Genomic DNA, 23,593 nt, shown 5'->3' with positions numbered 1-23,593 from the left:
GAGCCATCTCATACACTGGCAGAAGTGAACATATGTTCGTACAAGGCAACCTGATAGCTGTACGCTACCGGAATGAAATTCTTCGCCGTCAGATGCTTCCCATTTTGGATCGACATAGAGAACTCTTTCAGCAGGACAATACCAGGCCGCATACGGCACGTGTAACAATGGACTTTCTACAGAATGAGAACATTAATGTGCTGCCATGGCCATCACGATCGCCAGATCCCAACCCCATTGAACATCTATGGGACGAACTTGACAGACGTGTACGCCAGCGTGACCTGGAGCCTCAGACGCTTCCGCAACTGTCACATGCACTGCAGGAAGAATGGGCTAGGATTCCACGTGCCCGGATTCAGAGACTCATTCAGTCTGTGCCAAGGAGATGTCGCGCAGTGATTGATGCTGCTGGTGGCCACACACGGTACTGATTTCAAATTTGACTGTGATACAATTATAAATAGCGAAATTATGCCACTTTGTATTAAAGAGATAATTGCATGAATATTTTCACTTTCTTTCTTTCTTTATATCTGCATTGGTCAAACACCAGTCACACGTGTGTGTGTATGTATATATATATATATATATATATATAAAGAAAGAAAGAAAGAAAGAAATGTTTTATTTAACGACGCACTCAACACATTTTATTTACGGTTATATGGCATCAGACATATTGCTAAGGACCACACAGATTTTTGGAGGAAACCCGCTGTCGCCACTACATGGGCTACTCTTTCCGATTAGCAGCAAGGGATCAGAGATGGGGCGATTACTTGACCAAAGAAATCGATTACGATTACTTTAGAATGTCACGATTACGATTACGATTCCAAGATAATTGAAAGTAATCGATTACGATTGCGAATACATTGTCTAGCAATCATGATTACAATCATGATTACAATCATGATTACATTTCCACAAATCTACACAAATAATGAAATGATGTTACCACCATGAAGTTATGCACTTTATTTTACAACCATACCGATTTCATTCATTGAAAGAGAAAATGGATAATTTTTATTATTTATTAAATTATTTAAAACATTTATAAACGTATGTATACTGCAGGGAGGGAATCAGTTTCCAAAACCAGATTTATTATTCTTAAATTTGGATTATTGACGAAAAGGTACCCATAACCATAGGTATAATTATTGTATCAATGCATAACATATATATTTTGTTATATTATTGAAATAAGCCCTAATTAGTAATTGCAAACTGTCTGATCACTATTACTTGGGTTTTTTTATTGTTTGTAGAACGTATATCATTTAATACATCCACAAATTAAAATAAATTATTTAAAAAAAATTAAATCTATAAATGAAGAAATAAAGAACGAAAGAAAAAACCAAACAAGTAAATAATTAATTAAATTGATATCTGCATACATATACATGTGCACAAGTTGCTCATTGCATTTAATTGTTGACATTCTAAAAATTACTATTATTAATGAATCGATTTGCAGTCATGTTTGCTTTGTGCCATATTATTAGGATCCAAATGTATCAGTGAAAATTACAAGTATCTTGGTCTGGGTGTGTTTATTTTGGTATCATTTGAAGCACCGCGTTTCGTAGAACATCTATTAAAATCAGCTTTCGGGAATTTTTATCAGACGTATTCATATTTTAAGCTATTTTAAAGGAAAATAAACCAAGGTTTATCGTGAAAGCCTATTTTCAACTGGGTGTTTGCTTAATTAGTTACGTTATTTGTGGTTGTGTCTGCGACAAGGTGAGGATGACTGTCCATGGAATCAAGCTTGATACGACTGGCTGGCTGCCCGTCTGCAGTCGTAACCACTAACAAAAGAAAAGAAAGTTTGCTAGGATACCATTGGTTGACTTTCACACCTGTGACAAAACGAGATATTGTCAAGCGTTTCTTAGTTGAATTCAGACCCGTGATAACGCTGTATATGCATTCAGAGGAACACAAGTGTTTTATTATAAAAACAAATATATATATATATATATAATTCCTTTTTTTACGGCAATGAATTAGGATACAAAAGTGGGGCATGGTGCAGCGCCCTTTTATATATTGCTAGCTAGAACACTGCATTGTATTCATTCAAGTGGTTTCATAGTAAACGTAAACACGATAGATACCATTATGCTTTCATCCCTTGAGTAACATTCATTTGAAAATCCAGACGTTATGATCCCCTTTTTCTCAAGGCAAATAATAGTTCTACTATGAGAGTAGTAGACAATGGGAGATCAGTACTACTGACTGACCAGTACTGCTTCTAACTATAGGCCCTGTTACTGGAGTTGATGCTAAACACATCTAAGTTTAGTAAATAATTATGAGTAATTCTGAAAGTCAATGTAATCGATTACGATATATATCTCTGATATATATATATATATATATATACATACACACACACACACATAGACATACACATTCAATCACACTCACACACACACACACACACACACACACACACACACACACACACACACACACACACACACACACGCATGTACATGTATTCAGCCTGAACCCTGTAGTGACTCCCTAGAGTCTGGGTATGTTTCTTCACTGTCACTGATTTGATAAACAGGAATACACCAAACTACGTTGTTGTTAGACATCTGATCAAACAAATCAGAGAAGCTGCCAAATAGAAGGTGTCATACATATCAGAGAGGAGCTTAACTGAAATATAAATGACAAAACCGTATTTTGCAATCAAACTCGTATCTGTGTACAAGGCAGAGTCGAAAGAATGTCGTGACTGCATCCAAGATCTTCTGTGAGGTGCTCGCCCATTGGTGGACCGCTATTCCCCTAGCAAACCCGTAACAGGGTATTTCATCCCTCCAGCTTCGCCTTTAGGAGGACTGCCACTCCCAAGACTAAGCTTAGAAAACCCAAACTTACACAGGATAGAGCTCAACGGAAATATACACAGCTGTGATGACATGCACTTATGAATCACTGTATAAACAGTGATGATGTCAGGTGTTCGCGAAAGGTGAGCATATTCTACAGCCATCAAGTCCATAGTTGAAATGTACAAGATTTTAAAAAAAAGATGCAAAGGCATGTACAAGGTCAAAATAGGGTACTGCAATGAGACATCATTTTAACCAATGATGCGTCATATAGAGAAATGGCTTCTAGGTGTCTACCATAATACGTTCTTAAAGGCATACTGTCACAGATTTAAGGACCTTATTTCTCTAAAAATGGATAATAAATAAAAATTACATTAATTGTTGGAAACCAAATCTAGCTATCACATCACCTTAACTGAACCATGATGGAGTGAAATCCATGTCAACCCTCTCGGCAATTTTAGTTTTTGAATTATGGACCATTGCCATAATTCAATTATTTTTACAAAATCTAATTAATAAATGGAGTATGTGGTTATGAAGATGTTTGAATAAAGTATATTTAGGGACAAATCAAAGTATATTTGTTCAGGTAATACTTTGTTAGACAATTAAATAGGTCAGTGGTCTGTGACAATATGCCTTTAAGGTTTTCATGATGTTATAACCCTGATTAAACAACTTCTCTATCAATATATTATGAACATGCCTTAAGGTATCACAGACGTTGCGAAATACAGACACCAAAAGTGTTTGTGGTATAATAGAGCTTGTTATAAGCATAATATCATGAACAGTGAGTGGTAAAGCGCTCTGTCCCTTTAATACGCTGGTATGTTTGTAGCATAACAGAGCTTGTTATAAGCATACTATCATGGAACCATTGATCTAATGAAGCTCATATAATTAATGAATGAATGTTTAACGACACCCCATCACGAAAAATACATCGGCTATTGGGTGTCAAACTATGGTATGCATATTATGCAAAACAGTAACAGAAGCTCGTAGAATGCTAAGCAAAATATCTCGTATCCAAATGCTGACCACTCTCTTTTTGTTTGTCTATATGAGGACAACCATTCCCAAGGGGATCCTTTACTTAACATATATATATATATATATATATATTAGTGGCGCAGGAAGGTGCCAAAACGTGTGGGATGGGGGGCACACTTTTATATGTACACACTTTTACACTTTTACCGTAGCTAGAGGTACATTAAATCGCAGCTAGACATTTAGTCAAATTAATGTACACTTCCATTCGTACACAGTGATATATACACAAACACAAGCATATTATCTGCAAATATCAAAACTTTATTAAGGTGCCGTTTTAACGAGTCAATCATCATTGAGCTATTTTTCGTGGTCCCCTTTCCCAAGACGTGTTCGTAAGTATTTCTGTTGAGCACAAAAAATATTGTACATTTTCTTTTCTGCACACAATCTGACAAACAATAATAGTAATAGAAAACTTTATTAACGTCAAAAAATAAAAGAACAAGTTGACAACTACTTCTCAATTCATTAGTAACAAAGAACCTTTGTTGCAAGCGACTGGAGCGTAGACGCGCCGGAAATAATTTAGTGGTTAATTGGGGCCGCTTAGCGCTCTAAAAATCAAGGGCAGATAAGTATGTTTCTAATAGAGGCTATACACGGGCTGATGCGCGTCGTACACTGGTATATTCACAGGGCTCGTCTTTAGAAGCGGATTGTGTAGTTAATACTAAACACAAAGCTTAGATATTTTACATGAAGATTCAATGATCATCTATACAAAAACGGTCAGGTATTAAATTTTAGATGTTATGAAAGATATTATGTGGTTTTTGTTGTGAAAAAGACCTGAAGTGCTACGGTGGACACCGAATCAGTATCGTTCATTCATGCTGTTCGTGAATGGCAAAAGAAAAACATGCGATTTTCGGCATGGAAGTCAATTAAACTGTATATTAAGATATTTTCAAAAATCTGACGGTGAGAACAAAAGGAATTCTTACTTCAGTGATAAAAATCAAGCATTTCCTGGTGTGCAATTAACTCCTGCCGTACACGGTCCCTTCGGTTGAGTAACATGAGGATATCTTTATAATATGTGAAAATTTCAAGGTGTAATGACTTTTAAAATTTGACAAATAGTATCATTTTCTCTTAAAGGATTATGAACGTATCTAACCGTGTTTGTAGAAAATAGTGTATTTTAAAAATGTACCATTACGAAATATGGCCATGAATTGAAATTGCGATAAGATAGGCTGTTATATTCGGGTCTATTGTGTATAGAGCCAAAACGATGTTGCTGCAAGTGCCTGTAGCCAAACTACTATTCTTTTTTTTTACGACCCTATGTACAAAATGTCAGCGTCACATCTAGTCAATCCCATTCACTCAGTTCAATATTTGCTGGTTCGGTCAAAAACTTTTGTAATGACTGTGCCAAAGACATTTAGCATTTCTCTACAAACCCATTCTCTCTTAATGAGTGCCATGTACAAGAATACCTATGAAAATAACCGAATACATAACAACCGATGGAATCGTAATGTTTGTCTTGTCACTTGACTATTCTCGCGAGTATTCTTGTACGAGACACCTATTAGTTTAGGGAGTTATGTTAATTTTTTGAAGGTTGCATTTTTTTTTGCTCAAGTTAATACAATTTTGGTCATATGTTCCCATGACCTACCTGAACTAGAAATCCATTAGTAGCACTTTTTCTGACCCCTATCATATCAGCCATCTTGAAATTCAAAATGGCCGTCATTTTCATATAATTTCTTTATATATCTCCACTCCCATTTAACATGGAAACATATTTTTGGGGTCTATTTAAACATATTATGTTAAATATGTTAATGAATTAATTTGTTTTCATTATTATTATTCATCTCACATGGCAACCATCTTGAAATTCAAAATGGACGTCATTCCATTGTAGTTTTTTCTCTATCTTTACTTCCATTAAACACACAAAAATAATTTTGGTGTCAGTTTGCGTCTATGAGCTCAGATGATTATTTTGTAAAAAGATAAATTGTTGTCTGATCTTGGCAGCCATCTTGAAATTCAAAATGGCTACCACTTTAAAAAAAAAAAATTCAAATATCTTAACTCCCGGTTAACGTGGAAGCATAATTCTTGTCCATGTACATTTCTGTATTCCATGCATTGGATGGTTTTCATTTATATAGTCATGGAATCATGAAAACAATCTTGAAATTCAATATGGCCGCCATTTTAATATATGTGTCTTATATCTCAATTCATGGTTAATGGAGAAGCACAATTTTGTTGTCTAGATGTATATTTCAGTGGTCAATGAAGATTTATAGTCGTCCAATTATAGCAAACATCTTAAACTTCAAAATGGCAGCCATATGGAAATTCAAAATGCCACCAAGGAAATCATTTGGCAAATACTTTTCTCCTAGTCTACGTACAAATGCAACTTTTGTATTCATTAGTCCATTTTTAGGTCAAATAATTATAATATTGCAATACTAATGACAAACTGATGAAATAAAGGGACATACCAACTGTAAATTGTAATGCATAATGGCATATTATGCATTTACTTCATCTGTAATAGTATGCACATTGCAGCAGTCCTCATCAGTTTCATGTATGCAACGCTCTGTACATTGAAGGTTGTGTCGCTTACACTAAATTACAGTACATCTATCTGAACACTTACTGACACCACAGTTGCATCTGATCAGTTCTACCACAGATTCTGGTGCAGCTTGCACCTCCAACTGCAGTCACAAATATACCAACCCCCTTGACCCAACCAAGTTTGCATGGATCAAGAATGTCCAGATGTAGTATGGCATCTTGAGCTCAGAAATGTGCTTGGAGATGTCCTTTTTGTGTATGCTGTTTTCATACCCCAGAGGTAGGTGGCAGTGTTTCCACACTTTGGTTTGGTGATGGTTTCTTGAACTTTTCATCTTAGAGTAACTGCATCAGTTGTAGAAATGACCCTTGTGCTTGGTTCCATGTAGTAAAACCTTCACATTTTTCACTGACGTCTTTGTATGGTTCATCACCAATTCCAACCTGACTTTGGTGTTACCTATATATGCCAAATATCTAGTAACAGCATATCCAAAGAGCATATCACCAAGCAAATATCCTAGCTTAGGATCCCATGCTACATCCAGTGATCTAGACTCATGGTTGGATCAAGGATATATTTGTAAATGTGGTTGAAAGTGCAAGCTGCACCAGAGGCTGTGATAGAACGGATCAGATGCAACTGTGGTATTGGTAAGTGTTCAGGTAGATGAATATGTAAGAAATACGACCTGCAATGTACAGAACTCTACAAGTGGTGATGGCTGCTGCAATACACATGCCATAACAGACGAAGTAGATGCCTAATCAGGGGTCACAATGGAAAATAATTAATTTTAGTCAATTTTCAGATACATGTATGTAGGATATTTCTTTAGAAATTATTAAAAAGTGGCTAATTTAAACAACATTCAATTAGCCAGATACTAAATGGGTGAGCCCTGCTAATGTGTCATTGTGAATTACAGTTTACAATTGGTCTGTTAAAATCAAGAACATGAAAGTCATTAGTAATGCAATATTTTAATTATTTCGCATAAAATGTATGTTGACTAGGAGGAAAAGTATTTGCCAAATGATAAAATTGGTGACCATTTTTAAATCTCCATATGGCTGCCATTTTGAATTTTAGTGTGGTCCCATGACTGGAGGAAGGTTATAAAAATGTCACCCTTTAATTCATTGATCCTAAAAATGTACAGACAAAAATAATTGTGCCTCTACCTTAACCGGAAGTTGTGATATATGAAAAATACATTAAAATGGTGGCCATTTTGAATTTCAAGATGGCTGCCACAATTGGATGACTATAAAAATGTCATTAATAAATTCAAGGCTACATAAATTTACATATAGACAAAAAATATTGTGTTTCTATGTTAACCGAGAGTTGAGAGATATGAAAAAATATATTAAAATGGTGGCCATTTTGAATTTCAAGATGGATGCTTAGGTCAGACAACAATTTTTGTTTTCACAACTTCATTCACTGAGCTCATAAATGTAAACAGATACCTAAATTGTTGTTGTGGGTCAACTGTGAGTAAATATATATATATATAAGAATATTTAATTGTTGGCCATTTTGAATTTCAAGATGGCTGTCTTTCCCAAATGACTAAATAAAATGTTATCAGCGAGTTCATTGCCCTCAAAAATATAAATAGACACAAGAATTGTGTTTCTATGTTAACTGGGAGTCAAAATATATGTAAAATATCCCAAAATTATGGCCATTTTGAATTTCAAGATGGCCGCCATGATCAAATGAGTGAAAAAAATGCTACCAATGGATTTCTAATTCTGGATAGTCTTAAGAATAAAAAGATATACATTTTACTGACTTGAGCAAAAAAAATATGCAAATTTACAAAGCTGCCTGGACTATATAGTAACATATGTGGCTAAAACTCATACCTGCAGCGTATCAATCGACATAAACGCCACGGATATAAATACTACCACCCCTCATACTTAAAGTGAATAAGAAAAAATTATGGGTCAAACTGCTCATTTCTGAGATAACAGGTAGCATCTATGACTACCCTAGTTCCGCACAAAAATCGTACTTCTTTTTACAGGTACCCTATACATGTTTCAAGGACACGGTTACCTGACACAGTGGTACTAGATGAAATAAAATTGCATATTGTTTTACCCAGATGAAACTATTATTTTTTACAACCAACACACTCACATTTATCACCAATCACAGGACTTGTGGTGTTCACTTCTCTATCAAAAGTTCGGTGCACCTCGAACTTCGACCCAGCCGGAAGTTATTTGGTTTAGTACTACCTACAGAGACGAAGATCCTACCTCATATTAGATTAGGCATAGATGTTAAGTAAACTTATAAATAAAACATTATTTATTTATTTCAAAATAAAAATATGCCTGACAATAATGTGGTTACCTTACCTTCTGGGTGAACAAAGATGTACTGATTGTGGACACTTGTAAAACAACAAAATAACAAAAAACATTTTTTTTCTGTTTGAACTGATATTCAGTTAAAATGACATGGTAAACTATATAGCATCAGTCCGTGCACTTAAAGGGACATTCCTGGGTTTGCTGCAATGTTTAAGATGTTATCGACTAACAGAGACTTTTTAACGATTGTAATTGCATGTCAAATGTATTTTTCTTCCTAAAATATTAGTGGCTGTATATTAAACGCGTTTCTGATCGTTTTACTATTTGTACTAAGTTAAATTTCATTTTATTTCCTAAAATATATTTTTTTGTACGTACAAAATTATTTGAAGACAAATTCCAGTTTGGGCTTCTTACAAATATTAAAGGAGTAGTATAAGGGCCTACCGGGCGTCATGACCTACTTTTCCGTGACCTTGACCTTGGCAGATGTCTGGCCTGTATGGCGTCATGACCTTGACCTTGGTATGAGTCATAGGTGTGTCGTTATAGTCTGACCGTGGCCGTGACCTTGGTGTCTGGCCTTGGTGTGAGTCATAGTGGTGTGGCCTACTAGGATGAACGCTCGCCCGTGTCTCTGACCGACTTAGGTTGGTACTGATGTCCTTGGACTGGCCCTGACCGATTTGTTTAGCATTGACCGACTTAGAAGGCAGTGTCTGGTATACCTGGGCAGGTGTGCGACCTTGGTGTAAGTCATAGCCTTGACGTACTTGGTGTGTGACTCATCGCCTAGCCTTGACAGGGATGGTGTAGGATCCCAAATTGCTACTAATGGGAAAGTGCAGCGGGTTTCCTCTCTAAAACTGTCAGAAGTATGTTTCACATCCAATAGCCGATGATTAATAAATCGGACTGCCCGACGCGAGGTAGTGTATTTAATTTTAGCGCGCTGAATGATGAATGGTTATCACTGTTTACATCATCCGGCAAGTGATGGTATCTTGTGTTGTCAGTCTCTAAATAAAATACTCTACGGAACTTCTAGAAGTTACGTTCTCAAAGTCTGGCAGAAAGACGAAATGATTGAAATAGGTGAAAAAAGGAATTCTCGTTCTACACTATCTGATAGCGCATTCACAAGACTGTTATGAACTGACCTATTTCGTCGCTTCATCCCGCGAGCGCACACCCACCCACACATATATATGGTTTAAATGACAGGCTTTACCAATATTTCGGTAGCTCAGTCGTTAGCGTAGTCGACTTGAGCGTGAAAGCTACGTCGTTCGTATCTCATGTGGTAGAATTTTTTTTGTTTATTATTATTATTTTTAAAATTAGTTTATTTATTTATTTGTTTTTATTTTATTTATTTGTTTATTTATTTATTATGTTCAAGCAGAACCCAATACAATACCCTCTAATAACCCTGTGTGGACGGGACGTAGCTCAGTGTTCCCTTGATGTGCGGTAGGTCTGGGATCGATCCCCGTCGGTGGGCCCATTGGGCTATATCCAGCCAGTGCTCCACAACTGGACAACGACCGTGGTATGTGCTATCCTGCCTGTGGGAAGCGCAAATAAAAGATCCCTTGCTGCTAATCGGAAGAGTAGCCCATGTAGTGGCGACAGCGGGTTTCCTCTCAAAATCTGTGTGGACCTTAACCATATGTCTGACGCCATATAACCATAAATAAAATGTGTTGAGTGCGTCGTTAAATAAAACATTTCTTTCTTTCCTCAATCAAAATCTGTGTGGTCCTTAACCATATGTCCGTATAGCCGTAAATAAAATGTGTTGAGTAAATAAAACATTTCCTTCCTCGTAAAATAAAGATTAATTGAATACAAATATTTATTTTTAGTATTTTGTTTTTGTCATAGGGAAAGAAAGACATATTTGTCTCGAAGAAAGGAATGTTTGTTAAGAAGAAAGGCATATGCGTTAAGGAGAAGAAAGGAATATTTGTTAAGGAGAAGAAAGGGATGTTTGTTAAGGAAAGAGAAGGTGTGTGTGTGTGTGTGTGTGTGTGTGTGTGTGTGTGTGTGTGTGTGTGTGTGTGTGTGTGTGTGTGTGAAACATCCCCAACCCACTGCTTTGAAGAAAGAACGCGTGACTGCAACTCAACCCACTGCTTTGAAGAAAGAACGTGTGACTGCAACTCAACCCTCCAACCTAACCTATGATCTTTTAACTGCATTTTAAACACAAGTATTTCCCTAGAGTACAAGCCTTTTTACAGGGCTTTTTAATTACCAAATGGGTAAATACAGTGGTCGATCTAGGATCGATCCCCGTCGGTGGCCCATTAAGCTATAGCCAACCAGTGTATTATGTCTGGTATATCAAAGGTCGTGGTATGTTCTGTCTTGTACACACAGCTCTTGCTACTATAAAGTAGCGGTAGAAATATCCAATCACAAATCTAGTCATAGAGTAAAAAACACAAAAAACAAACGCAATGGTTTGGTTTTTCTTTTTTTTTATTTCTAAATTACAATCACTGGTCTCTCTAGAGACAACTACACATGAAATGGACACACATTGGGTTACATCGAGAGGCCTTAATGGTGACATGTGAATAATATGAGTGTTCATTTCTCTTCATCATCGTCGTCCTCCTCATCGTCGGTATCGTCGTCGTCTTGTTCATCCAAATATTCGCCGATCCATGAACGATACTGATTTAATTTAGAACGAATCTGTGGTCTCACATCTTTGTCTGGATTCACAAACTGTAAAATTTTCCTGGTGTTGGGACCTTTGTCAAAGTAATGCATATATGTCAGAAAGCGAGAGTACGTGTCTTTAAATAACTTCCATTGCAGTGTCTTCATGTTTCTTTCAATGGCATCTTGGGACATGTGTTTTTCTTCGTAGCGTTTTCTCTTGCTTTGGAGATAGTCACGATTGATGTCGAATTCACGTTCCACCATGAGACGAATGCCTTCGTTTTCCAGGTCGGGCTACGGCTCTCCATTTCCCTTTTCGCACGTTTTCACGTGTCGCTGCAAGTCGCTTCCGTCTTTAAAGACCAGACCACACGTATCGCAAGACTGCATCCTCTTGACTTTTTTCAGATAGGGTTCTACCTCATCATCTTCTTCTTCGTCGTCACTTTCGTAGGCGGGTATGCCTGGTAGTTTTCTCTTGAATGCGCCCCTTTGCATGATTAGGCCGAAGACGCCAACGTTCGGGTGTGGTCGGTTTCAAGTCCACCAAGAGATGTCCGTAGGGCCTGTGGGTAGCTTCCTCAAACTGATGCATGAAATGACTAGTGTTTTCCGGATACATCTGCCGTGCCAAAGTCAGAACTTGCTGCTTGTCGATGGGGTTGTTGAACAGCGCTAGATAATGGCAGTTTCTTCTCTGTGTCGGGTCCTTGCTGTGATACAGGTTCTGATTGATAGCGATGACGGATAAGTTTCTGTGATGACTTCCTTCTGTGAACAGGTCGGTGATCCTTGGGTCTTTATTAGCCATACACATCAGGTCGTCCAACACGATGAGATTTCTGACTCTGGGATCCAAATAACGATCCTTTTCCAAATTCTCAGGTATACCTTGAACAAATTTCACTCGAGCAACCTTTTTGATCATATCATAGAGGGGTTGCCATCGTTTGTAGAGCCAGATGATGCGCTGGGGAGGCGGCTGGATTTTACCATCTCTCAACAATTTGTATACGAAAAATGTCTTTCCACACGACGTGGTTCCCGACACGATCATGGTGAAGGGATGTAGCAATCTTAGGGGATGCTGTTGCTGCTGTGGTGGTGGTGGTGGTGGTGGTGGTGGTGGCTGCTGTGGTGGTGGTGGTGGTGGCTGCTGTGGTGGTGGTGGTGGTGGTGGTTGCTGCTGTGGTGTGGTGGTGGTGGTGGTGGTTGCTGCTGTGGTGGTGGTGGTGGTTGCTGCTGTGGTGGTGGTGGTTGCTGCTGTGGTGGTGGTGGTGGTGGTGGTAGACCTTTAGCATGTTTTTGTTGAAAATGTCTTAACATGGCGTCTCTCCTCGAGAATGTGAAACCACATTCTGAACATGTGCTCTGCATGACGACTCTAAATGAAATGACGATATCTGACCCACATAGTTCCTTTTATAGCTTATTTAGAAATGCTTCTGCAGTTTCGGGGCTTTCCAACCCGTATCACTTTGTTGTTGTTGTTGTTGTTTCCGTTTCAGATCGGCTTTGGCTTGCTCTACCACTTGTTGTGTTGGGGAGACCATGACGACTTTGGGTGTCGGGGACTTGTTCTGTTCCTCTTTTTCTTTTTTCCACGTGGGATCGTAGAGTTCTAGACATCGATTCACACTGTACATGATCTGACTTTCCCCACCACGTTGAATTCGAAGTGAGGTTGAAGTTTACCTTGTGCCTGCAGTTTATAGAAACGGGTCCACTTATCCACGTCGGGTACATATAACTTGTACTGGTCTGACATGTTGCTCCTCTGAAAGTTCTACCTCAAATGACGAGTTTTCCAAAACTATTTTACTTATATACCTTATGACGCATAAAGATATGGTACAGGAATATTTGAATGTGTGTGATACGTATGACCAGTGTCCCTCCTCCCAAGCACAAATCTCATCGTGCGAGCTCCCAAAAAACATCGTTACCAAAGTATTACCCTTTACCAGTGTTACTACCATAGGGACACGTCCAGAGACACACTCATGGACATAAATAAGAAAGCAAAATCTGTTATTCACGGTTTTATTCACAACATACAACATGAAAACATAGCACACAAGTGTCTAAAACATTTAATATCTGAACAGGTTGTTCACATAAGGACATCTTGGAGAGAGTCTGTAATGTTCCATCACTGGGTCGTCTGTCTTCTTCCATCGGTAGACGCGAAGTCCGCAACAGTAACAGGTGATGGCATCGTGGTCTCCCGTGTAGTAGAAACCGACCTTGGCAAGTTCTTTTGGTTTTTGACGTAATTGTATGGGCCACCGAGCATACGTCAGCATCCGGGCATAGAAATGTCTCATTTCGGGACGATGACAGAACATGTAACGTCTCGAATAGCAATCTTCCTCACAGGCAGCATCTGTTTCACAGGCAGCATCCGTCTGATCTGTGGGTTCATCCACGAGTTCGCCATCTTCAGTTCCAACCCCAATGTCACGTGTAGCATCCGTTTGATCCGTATAATGAATATTCTTCTTCTTCTCATCTTGTTTGGTAGTCACTCTTTTACATTTGATTGTATGTCTTTCTGAACATTTACAGACCAAGACGTCGTCCTCGTCGCTACTGCTGCTACTAACACTGCTCGAATATCCCGATGTCATTTTCTTCGTACCAGAATATCTTCAAACTCCAAAGCAAAAATAGATCTCGTTCGCAGAACTTTCGGCAAGCGAATGACGCTACTAACAAAACACCCCTTTTTATATCTAAATACGAACCTACATAGGTCAAGGCCAGTCGTAAGTAGGCCAAGGACAATAGTCTGGGGGACAGTCCAAGGGCACAACGGAACTAGTCTAAGTAAGTCAGGGCATGACTCATACCAAGGCCACACACACACACACACACACACACACACACATTCCTTTCTTCTTCTTAACAAACATCCCTTTCTTCTCCTTAACGCATATGCCTTTCTTTTTAACAAACATTCCTTTCTTCGATACAAATATGTCTTTCTTTCCCTATGACTAAAACAAAATACTAAAAATAAATATTTGTATTCAATTAATCTTTATTTTACGAGGAAGGAAATGTTTTATTTACTCAACACATTTTATTTACGGTTATACGGACATATGGTTAAGGACCACACAGATTTTGAGAGGAACCCCGCTGTCGCCACTACATGGGCTACGATTAGCAGCAAGGGATCTTTTATTTGCGCTTCCCACAGGCAGGATAGCACATACCACGGTCGTTGTCCAGTTGTGGAGCACTGGCTGGATATAGCCCAATGGGCCCACCGACGGGGATCGATCCCAGACCTACCGCACATCAAAGGAACACTGAGCTACGTCCCGTCCACACAGGGTTATTAGAGGGTATTGTATTGGGTTCTGCTTGAACATAATAAATAAATAAACAAATAAATAAAATAAAAACAAATAAATAAATAAACTAATTTAAAAAATAATAATAATAAAAATAAAAATTCTACCACATGAGATACGAACGACGTACCTTTCACGCTCAAGTCGACTACGCTAACGACTGAGCTACCGAAATATTGGTAAAGCCTGTCATTTAAACCATATATATGTGTGGGTGGGTGTGCGCTCGCGGGATGAAGCGACGAAATAGGTCAGTTCATAACAGTCTTGTGAATGCGCTATCAGATAGTGTAGAACGAGAATTCCTTTTTTTTACCTATTTCAATCATTTCGTCTTTCTGCCAGACTTTGAGAACGTAACTTCTAGAAGTTCCGTAGAGTATTTTATTTAGAGACTGACAACATAAGATACCATCACTTGCCGAATGTAAACAGTGATAACCATTCATCATTCAGCGCGCTAAAATTAAATACACTACCTCGCGTCGGGCAGTCCTTAGAAGTGGTAGGTTAACGACACCACTAGAGCATCTCGATTTATTAATCATCGGTTATTGGATGTGAAACATACTTCTGACAGTTTTAGAGAGGAAACCCGCTGCACTTTCCCATTAGTAGCAATTTGGGATCCTACACCATCCCTGTCAAGGCTAGGCGATGAGTCACACACCAAGTACGTCAAGGCTATGACTTACACCAAGGTCGCACACCTGCCCAGGTATACCAGACATTGCCTTCTAAGTCGGTCAATGCTAAAGAAATTGGTCAGGGCCAGTCCAAGGACATCAGTACCAACCTAAGTCGGTCAGGGACACGGGCGAGCGTTCACCCTAGTAGGCCACACCACTATGACTCACACCAAGGCCAGACACCAAGATCACGGCCAAGGTCAGACTATAACGACACACCTATGACTCATACCAAGGTCAAGGTCATGACGCCATACAGGCCAGACATCTGCCACGGTCAAGGTCACGGAAAAGTAGGTCATGACGCCCGGTAGGCCCTTATACTACTTAAAGGGACATTCCTGAGTTTACTACATTGTAAGATGTTTTCGACTAATAAAATATTTCTACGACTAAACTTACATATTAAATATATTTTCTTGTTTAGAATATCAATATCTGTATATTTAATGTGTTTCTAGTCGTCTTAATATTTGTAAGAAGCCCAAACTGGATTTTGTCTTCAAATAATTTCGTACGTACGAAAAAATATATTTTAGGAAATAAAATGAAATTTAACCTAGTACAAATATTAGAAAGACCAGAAACACGTTTAATATACAGCCACTAATATATTATGCAGAAAAATATATTTGATTTTTAATTACAATCGTTAAAAAGTCTCTGTTAGTCGATAACATCTTAAAAATTGCAGCAAACTCAGGAATGTCCCTTTAAGACGACCAGAAACACATTGAATATACAGACACTGATATTTTAAATAAGAAAATATATTTAATATGTAAGTTTAATCGTAGAAATATTTTATTTTTCTAAAACATCTTACAATGCAGCAAACTCAGGAATGTCCCTTTAAAAACAAAGATTTACGTATTCTACGAAATATAAAAACATGTGAACATATGACGACTTGAAACAGCGTGCTACATTTTCCATAATTTCACACAAATAATAATAGTGAACATTTCATGACATTTATGTTATTGATAACAAATAAATATGAAAATGTCTGGGTTTGTCAAAACACACATGCACACGCACGTGTACACAGTTCAAGAGCCACATGCATATATACATGTAGTATCTGTATGTTAATTCTGATAGAAATGTAGTTATAAAAGAAAAATAATTCATAAAAAGAACACGATCTAACAAGAAACCAAAAGGTTATGGGGTGCAATTCGTACACATTAAAAATTGACAAATGGGTGCGCATCGTATACACATGTTGGTGCGCGTCATACACTGGTGCATTGACAGGGCTCGTCTTTCGAAGTGAATTGTGCAGTTAATACTAAACACAAAGCTTAGATATTTTAAATAAAGATTCAACGATCATCTATAAAAAAGGTTATGTATTCAATTTTAGAGGTTATGAATAGCATTATTTGGTTTTTGTTGTCGATTCAGTACTGTTTATTCATGCTGTTCGTGAATGGCAAACGAAAAACATATGATTTTTGGCATGAAGTCAATTACACTGTATATGTTTACAGCCTAAACTTTCATACAGATTAGTTAATTATATATTAAGATATTTTCAAAAATGTCACGGTGATAACGAAAGGAATTCGCACTTTAGTGATAAAACGCAATCATTTCCTTGTGTGCAATTCATTCCTGCCGTACACCGTTCCTACGGTGTGCAAAGTAGAATGAAGATAAACATAAATTATTCTCATTTAATTTTTGAGGTAGGTTATCGTGGATTTAATATCGCTAAATGTTACATTTAAAACCTAACGCTAACACATTCGTAGGTATTAAATCAACGATAGCCAACGATAGGGGGCAAGTGGGGCAGTTCTCCCCCCACCCACCCCCTGAAAAAAATCCGGAAACAAATTATAGAAACTTAAATGAATACTAAAGCAAGGCTTTTGAACTGGTATGCATATTCAACGATACATAATGCACATTATTGTTTAATATCAACAAGTATAATCGTATAGTTAATTAATAAAACGGTTAAATGTGACGGCTATTATATATAACAGGCGCAGCCATTTTGTACCATCCCAGTGAATACGCCCTCTGGCGAGCTGGTGGTTACGTAATACCCAACGTGTCATGTCAGGAATTAGTCTTCAAACTGAAGAAACAGAACATACCTGATCTTTGCGGATGCATCGCAATGTTCTGTAATAATATCCATTCCAGTAACACAGCAACGTGTATATATGTGGTTTATTTTTCAATACAAAATAAACCACCATTGTCAAAATGGTGAAATAACTGTATTATGTTTTGTACATAAATTAACCCACGTACTGAAATAATAGTCGGTGTGTTTTCTTGGTTAATTGGTCTTTTCTTTCTGTGGCCTGTACCTGTGGTTCCTGATTGGCAGGTGTATATTTAGACGGTCCCCAGACACTGTGTCTAGACACACTAAAAAGACATGTCTCTTTTATTAAGATCACAGGGTATTGTGTGATAACCTCAAATTGTAATGGACATTACCAGCCGTCCTGTTTTATTACTGTAAGTAATTCTATAAAACCCTTGATTAAGTAGACTTTCCCATCTAAAATCACAAAACTGACCAATTACGTAGTCCCAAAGAATTGAAAATTATCACTTGGGTATCGTGAGTGGTAATTTTTGCTCGATAGGCCAATAGGTCTAATAATATAAAAACAATTATTTGGATTTAAAAAAAAACAAAAACAAACTATAACTCCATTTCGTTATATTGATGCAAATTGAAATATATTTAGTTAAATAGTTTATTATACTATCAAGTCATTTATGTTGTTTTACAAGTCAGGTTGATAAAAGCGAAGCGCCTTGTCATAAATTAGAGCGTTTGTTTACACTGTGCATACAGAAGTTGGACGGAGCTGATGTCACTTCGCCCCAAGCTATACTACCAGACGTCCCAAAAATGAAACAAAATGGCTGCCCCCAGTTAGCAGGAATAATCATGGGGTTTTTTTTAATTATTAACTCTAAAATTACACGTTTTTCATTTGTTAAAGTGTCAGTATGTGTTGGTGGTCCGGGTATGCATCTTTCCAACTCTTGTTGGAGTTTAGTCTACCGTTAAAGAAAATTCTCTTCTTAAAGGAATGCTAAAGCAAGGCTTTTGGACTGGTATGCATATTCAACGATACATAATGCACATTATTGCTTAATATCAACAAGTATAATCGTATAGTTAATTAATAAAACGGTTAAATGTGACGGCTATAGCCTATATTAAAAACATACTTATCTGGCCTTGATTTGAATAGCGCTAAGCGGCCCCAATTAGCCACTAAATGATTTCCGGCGCGTTCACGCTCCAGTCGCTTGCAACAAAGGCCCTTTGTTACTACTGAATTGTGGAGTAGTCATCGACATTTATTTTTTGAAAGTTTTATATTACTATTATTGTTTGTCAGATTGTGTGCAATCTCCTTCTTTTACAGAATGACTGACTCGTTAAAACAGCATTTTAATAGTTTTGATATTTGCAATGTGTTTGTGTATGTATCACTGTGTATGAACGGAAATGTACATTAATTTGACTAAATGACTTGCTGCGATTTTCTGTATCGCTAGGTGTATTATTAAAGGGACATTCCTGAGTTTGCTCTATTGTAAGATGTTTGCGACTAATAAAGTATTTCTATGATTAAACTTACATATTAAATATGTTTTCTTATTTAGAATATAAGTGTCTGTATATTCAATGTGTTTCTGGTCGTCTTAATATTTACAAAAAGCTTTACTGGATTTTGTCTTCAAATAATTTCGTACGTATAAAAAAATATATATTTTAGGAAATAAAATGTAATTTAACCTAGTTCAAATATTAGAATGATCAGAAACACGTTTAATATACAGCCACTAATATTTTATGCGGAAAAATGTATTTGATATGTAATTACAATCGTTACAAATTCTGTTAGTCGATAACATCTTAAAAATTGCAGCAAACTCAGGAATGTCCCTTTAACTACGATCTATGCAGTAGGCTAGTTAATAATGAAACTAACGATACAGACATTCACTTCCTCGCCTAACGATAATGTTTCTACTGTCTGAATCGGTAATAAAGACGGTTTCGGAAGCAAACATGCACATATTTTTTCAGTGGAATAAACACAGGTAACAAATCGTACATCAAAAAAAAGAAAGAAATGTTTTATTTAACGACGCACTCAAGACATTTTATTTACGGTTATATGACGTCAGACATATGGTTAAGGACCACACAGATACTGAGAAATAAAGCTGAAAAGCAACCTATTAACTTTTCATCTGAAAATGCTGAAGTATACAACAGGCACTTCTCTTTGGAGGAGTTGCAGGATGCTCTACGTAGAGCCCATGATACTTCAGTAGGACCAGATGAAATACATTTTCAAGTGTTAAAACACTTACCTGAATCATCCTTAATGGTTTTATTAAATATCTTTAACATCATCTGGATTTCTGGTGACTTTCCTTCTGACTGGAGAAAAGCCATTGTCATTCCTATTCCTAAGCCTGGTAAGGATCCAACGAATCCTACCAGTTACCGCCCTATTGCTTTGACAAGTTGCATTTGTAAACTCATGGAAAGAATGATCAACCGTAGACTTGTCTGGTATCTCGAGTCCCACAAATTGCTTACTAACGTGCAATGTGGGTTCAGGTCTAAACGTAGCACGGTCGATCATCTTGTTATATTTGAAACGTTTTGTAGGGATGCTTTTATCCATAACCAGCATTTGGTATCGGTCTTTTTTTTACCTAGAGAAAGCTTATGATACCACGTGGAAGTATGGGATTTTGAAAGACCTCCATGGCATGGACCTAAGAGGCCGTATACCTGACTTTATCTCAAATGTCTTACAGAATAGGTCTTTCAAGGTACGAGTGGGATCTACGTTATCCGATTCTCACTCCCAAGAGATAGGTGTGCCTCAAGGTAGCATCCTGTCAGTAACTTTATTTTCCGTGAAAATTAACAGCATCACCCAGTGTTTAAAACCTGGCGTTGATAGCTCGTTATATGTAGACGATTTTCAGATTTGCTACAGGTCGTCCAGTATGAGTATCATTGAACGTTAGTTGCAGCTTTGTTTGAATAAACTTTAACAATGGGCAACTGACAATGGATTTCGATTCTAAAAGTCAAAAACCGTCTGTATGCATACCTGCCAGAAAAGGGGTCACCATTTAGATCCTCAGCTGTTTCTGGACAAAACTCCGGTTCCAGTTGTGGAGGAGACCAAATTTCTGGGGGTTATTTTTGACAGGAGGCTATCTTTTGTTCCTCATTTACAGTATGTGAAAAAGAAGGGCTTAAAGGCCCTCAATATCTTAAAAGTTATTGGCAATACTGAATGGGGAGCAGATCCAACGGTTATGCTCCGACTTTACAGATCTTTAGTTCGGTCTAAACTTGATTATGGGTGCATTGTGTATGGGTCAGCACGTAAATCTTACTTGCAAATAGTAGATCATATACACAACCAGAGACTTAGGCTTTGTTTTGGTGCTTTCAAAACATCTCCTGTGGAGAGCTTGTACGTCGATGCACACGAACCTAGTTTGGATGCTAGACGTGCAAAGCTTTCTCTGCAGTATGCTACAAAGATTAAATCAATGCCAAAATATCCTGCACACAATACGGTGTTTGATAACAAATATATGAAGTTATTTGATGCGAAACCGAATGCGATTCGAACATTTGGTCTTCGCATTAAGCAGTTTTTATGAAGTTAACAACATTGATTTAACAGACATTTTGGAAACGCCTTCATATTTTATTTTGCCACCTTGGTGTATCAAACCACCAAAAATTGTATTCGATCTTGTGCATCTAAAAAAGTATCGCACAGATGCAGTTATTTATAAACAACATTTCATGGAAATCCAAGAGAGGTAACGTGATTACATTCCTGTTTACACAGACGGATCACGGGATGGGAATTCTGCGGCTTGTGCTAGTTTTTCTATCAGACGCAGTAATTTCCATGAGATTCCCCGATTCAGCATCAATCTTTACTGCTGAAAGCTGGGAAATCATTAAAGGGACATTCCTGAGTTTGCTGCAATTTTTAAGGTGTTATCGACTAACAGAGACTTTTTACGATTATAATTATATATAAAATATATTTTTATGCATACAGTATTAGTGGCTGTATATTAAACGCGTTTCTGATCGTTCTAATATTTGTACTAGGTTAAATTTCATTTTATTTCCTAAAATATATTTTCAGGAATGTCCCTTTAAAGCCCAGGAACAGATTAAAGGTGGGTTTATACTTTTTACGCCGTCACACGGCGTTAAACGCTAGCACACGCCGGTAAACGCTACGCCGGTTGACGGCGTGAGCTGGCGAGTGACGGCAGACGTTAAGTGCCATTGGCCAAGTATAAACACACGGACGTACACGCTCGCAGACGCTGACCTTGTTTCAAGACTCCGCGGTAAAATTGAACTTTGAACAAATGTTAAGATGGTGGACATAAGCGACGAGGTGGCACTTCACCTCGTACAGTTGCAAACAGCAGTCGTCTTGTGTTATTTAGAGAGCCAAAGGGACACTGCTCGACTTTTGTATTAAGATCCTTGAAGCCAATCAAAACCAAGGCGATTTAATGTTATACTTTGAACAGGGTCCGGGGGTCTTAATATGCATGCCATTTCCAAATCATGAAGTGCTGCAAATGACATTTAAAATAAGTTGACAAACAGGTAATATAGTGAACTTAAAGGTTTTGGAGCAAACTTGGGGAGTCAGACATATGGAGCAAAATTGATCAATTGGGGGTAGAACTGGCTGGAAGCGAACTGGTTGGGAACAAAACTTCCCAATACGTCCACAAAGAAAACACACACACACACGTCATATATATATATATATATATATATATATATATATATATATATATATATATATATATATATATATATATATATATATATATATATATATATATATATATATTCAGTAAAAACAAGCCAAATGACAATAGACCGGTTTTATGGGATAGCCTGGTTTTTACAAGAATTATTAATCATAGAACGCCTCATGAAACATCCATGCTTACAATCTCGGCCTAACGATTCGCCAGTGGCTCGCCAGGCATTGTCCTTCTTAGTCTGGTCCTTGAAATCTGACCAAGTCGGTACATTTACAACACTTATATCCCTGTATTTCGTTTATTAAAAGTTCGTGAATGTTCTCCATTCTACTGTACAGTGACCCAGTGCTGTGTTGTGAAATGACGTAACTACTTCTGATTGGCTGAATAGCTGACGTCTTCCAGCGCTTACCTTGAAAGTTCAACACGGTTGAACTTTGAAAAATGTTCACGCCGTTAAGCGCCGTTACACGCCGACTCTCGCCGGCGTGAAAGTATAAACCCACCTTAAGGATTCATGTGCATCCAAATATATTATTTTTACACTCACTTTCGTGTCTTCAAGCTCTACAGTACATGAAATTGGAGCACCCGTTAGTTGGAATGGTGATACGAAAGTGTGTCTTTTTATCAATTGCCAATAAAGATGTTATATTTTGTTGGGTACCCAGCCAAGTTGACATTAAGGGTAACGAAAAGGCAGGTGTTGCTACCAAGTCTGCTTTTAACTTGCCCCGTGTCCATGTTGGTGTCCCCTACAGTGATTTTAAATTTCATATTAACCAATATATCTTTTCGACTTGGCAAGATGATTGGGACGGTGCGGTTGCGAACAAGCTTCATGCTGTCAAGCCAGTCCTGGGAGAGTGGTAGTCATCCTACAGGCGGTGCAGGAAGGATGAAGTAGTTTTGTGCCGTACCCGCATCGGCCATACATATTTGACGCATTCATTTATTTTAAAGGGACATTCCTGAGTCTGCTGCATTATAACATGTTTCTGACTAATAAAATATTTCTACGATTAAACTTACATATTAAATATATTTTCTTGTTTAGAATATGTCTGTATATTCAATGTGTTTCTGGTCATCTCAGTATTTGTAAGACGCCCAAACTGGATATTGTCATCAAATAATTTCGTACATAAGAAAAACGTTTTTAGGAAATATAATGAAATTTAAC

The 23,593-nt window shown here is 37.6% G+C and overlaps 1 long non-coding RNA gene across 1 annotated transcript; it reads left to right on the top strand.

Annotated features, from left to right (window-relative positions):
* The first annotated feature begins 366 nt into the window (after positions 1-366).
* LOC121366166 lies at positions 367-21,796 on the top strand. The gene is made up of 3 exons (XR_005957133.1): positions 367-427; positions 2,752-3,010; positions 21,762-21,796. It is a non-coding gene; the product is annotated as an uncharacterized LOC121366166 (long non-coding RNA).
* The last annotated feature ends 1,797 nt before the right edge of the window (positions 21,797-23,593 follow it).

The sequence above is a fragment of the Gigantopelta aegis genome, chromosome 1 (genome assembly GCF_016097555.1).
Source record: "Gigantopelta aegis isolate Gae_Host chromosome 1, Gae_host_genome, whole genome shotgun sequence".
Taxonomy (NCBI): Eukaryota; Metazoa; Mollusca; class Gastropoda; order Neomphalida; family Peltospiridae; genus Gigantopelta; species Gigantopelta aegis.
Note: the sequence above shows the minus strand (reverse complement) of the source record. Positions and strands in the feature narration are given on the sequence as shown.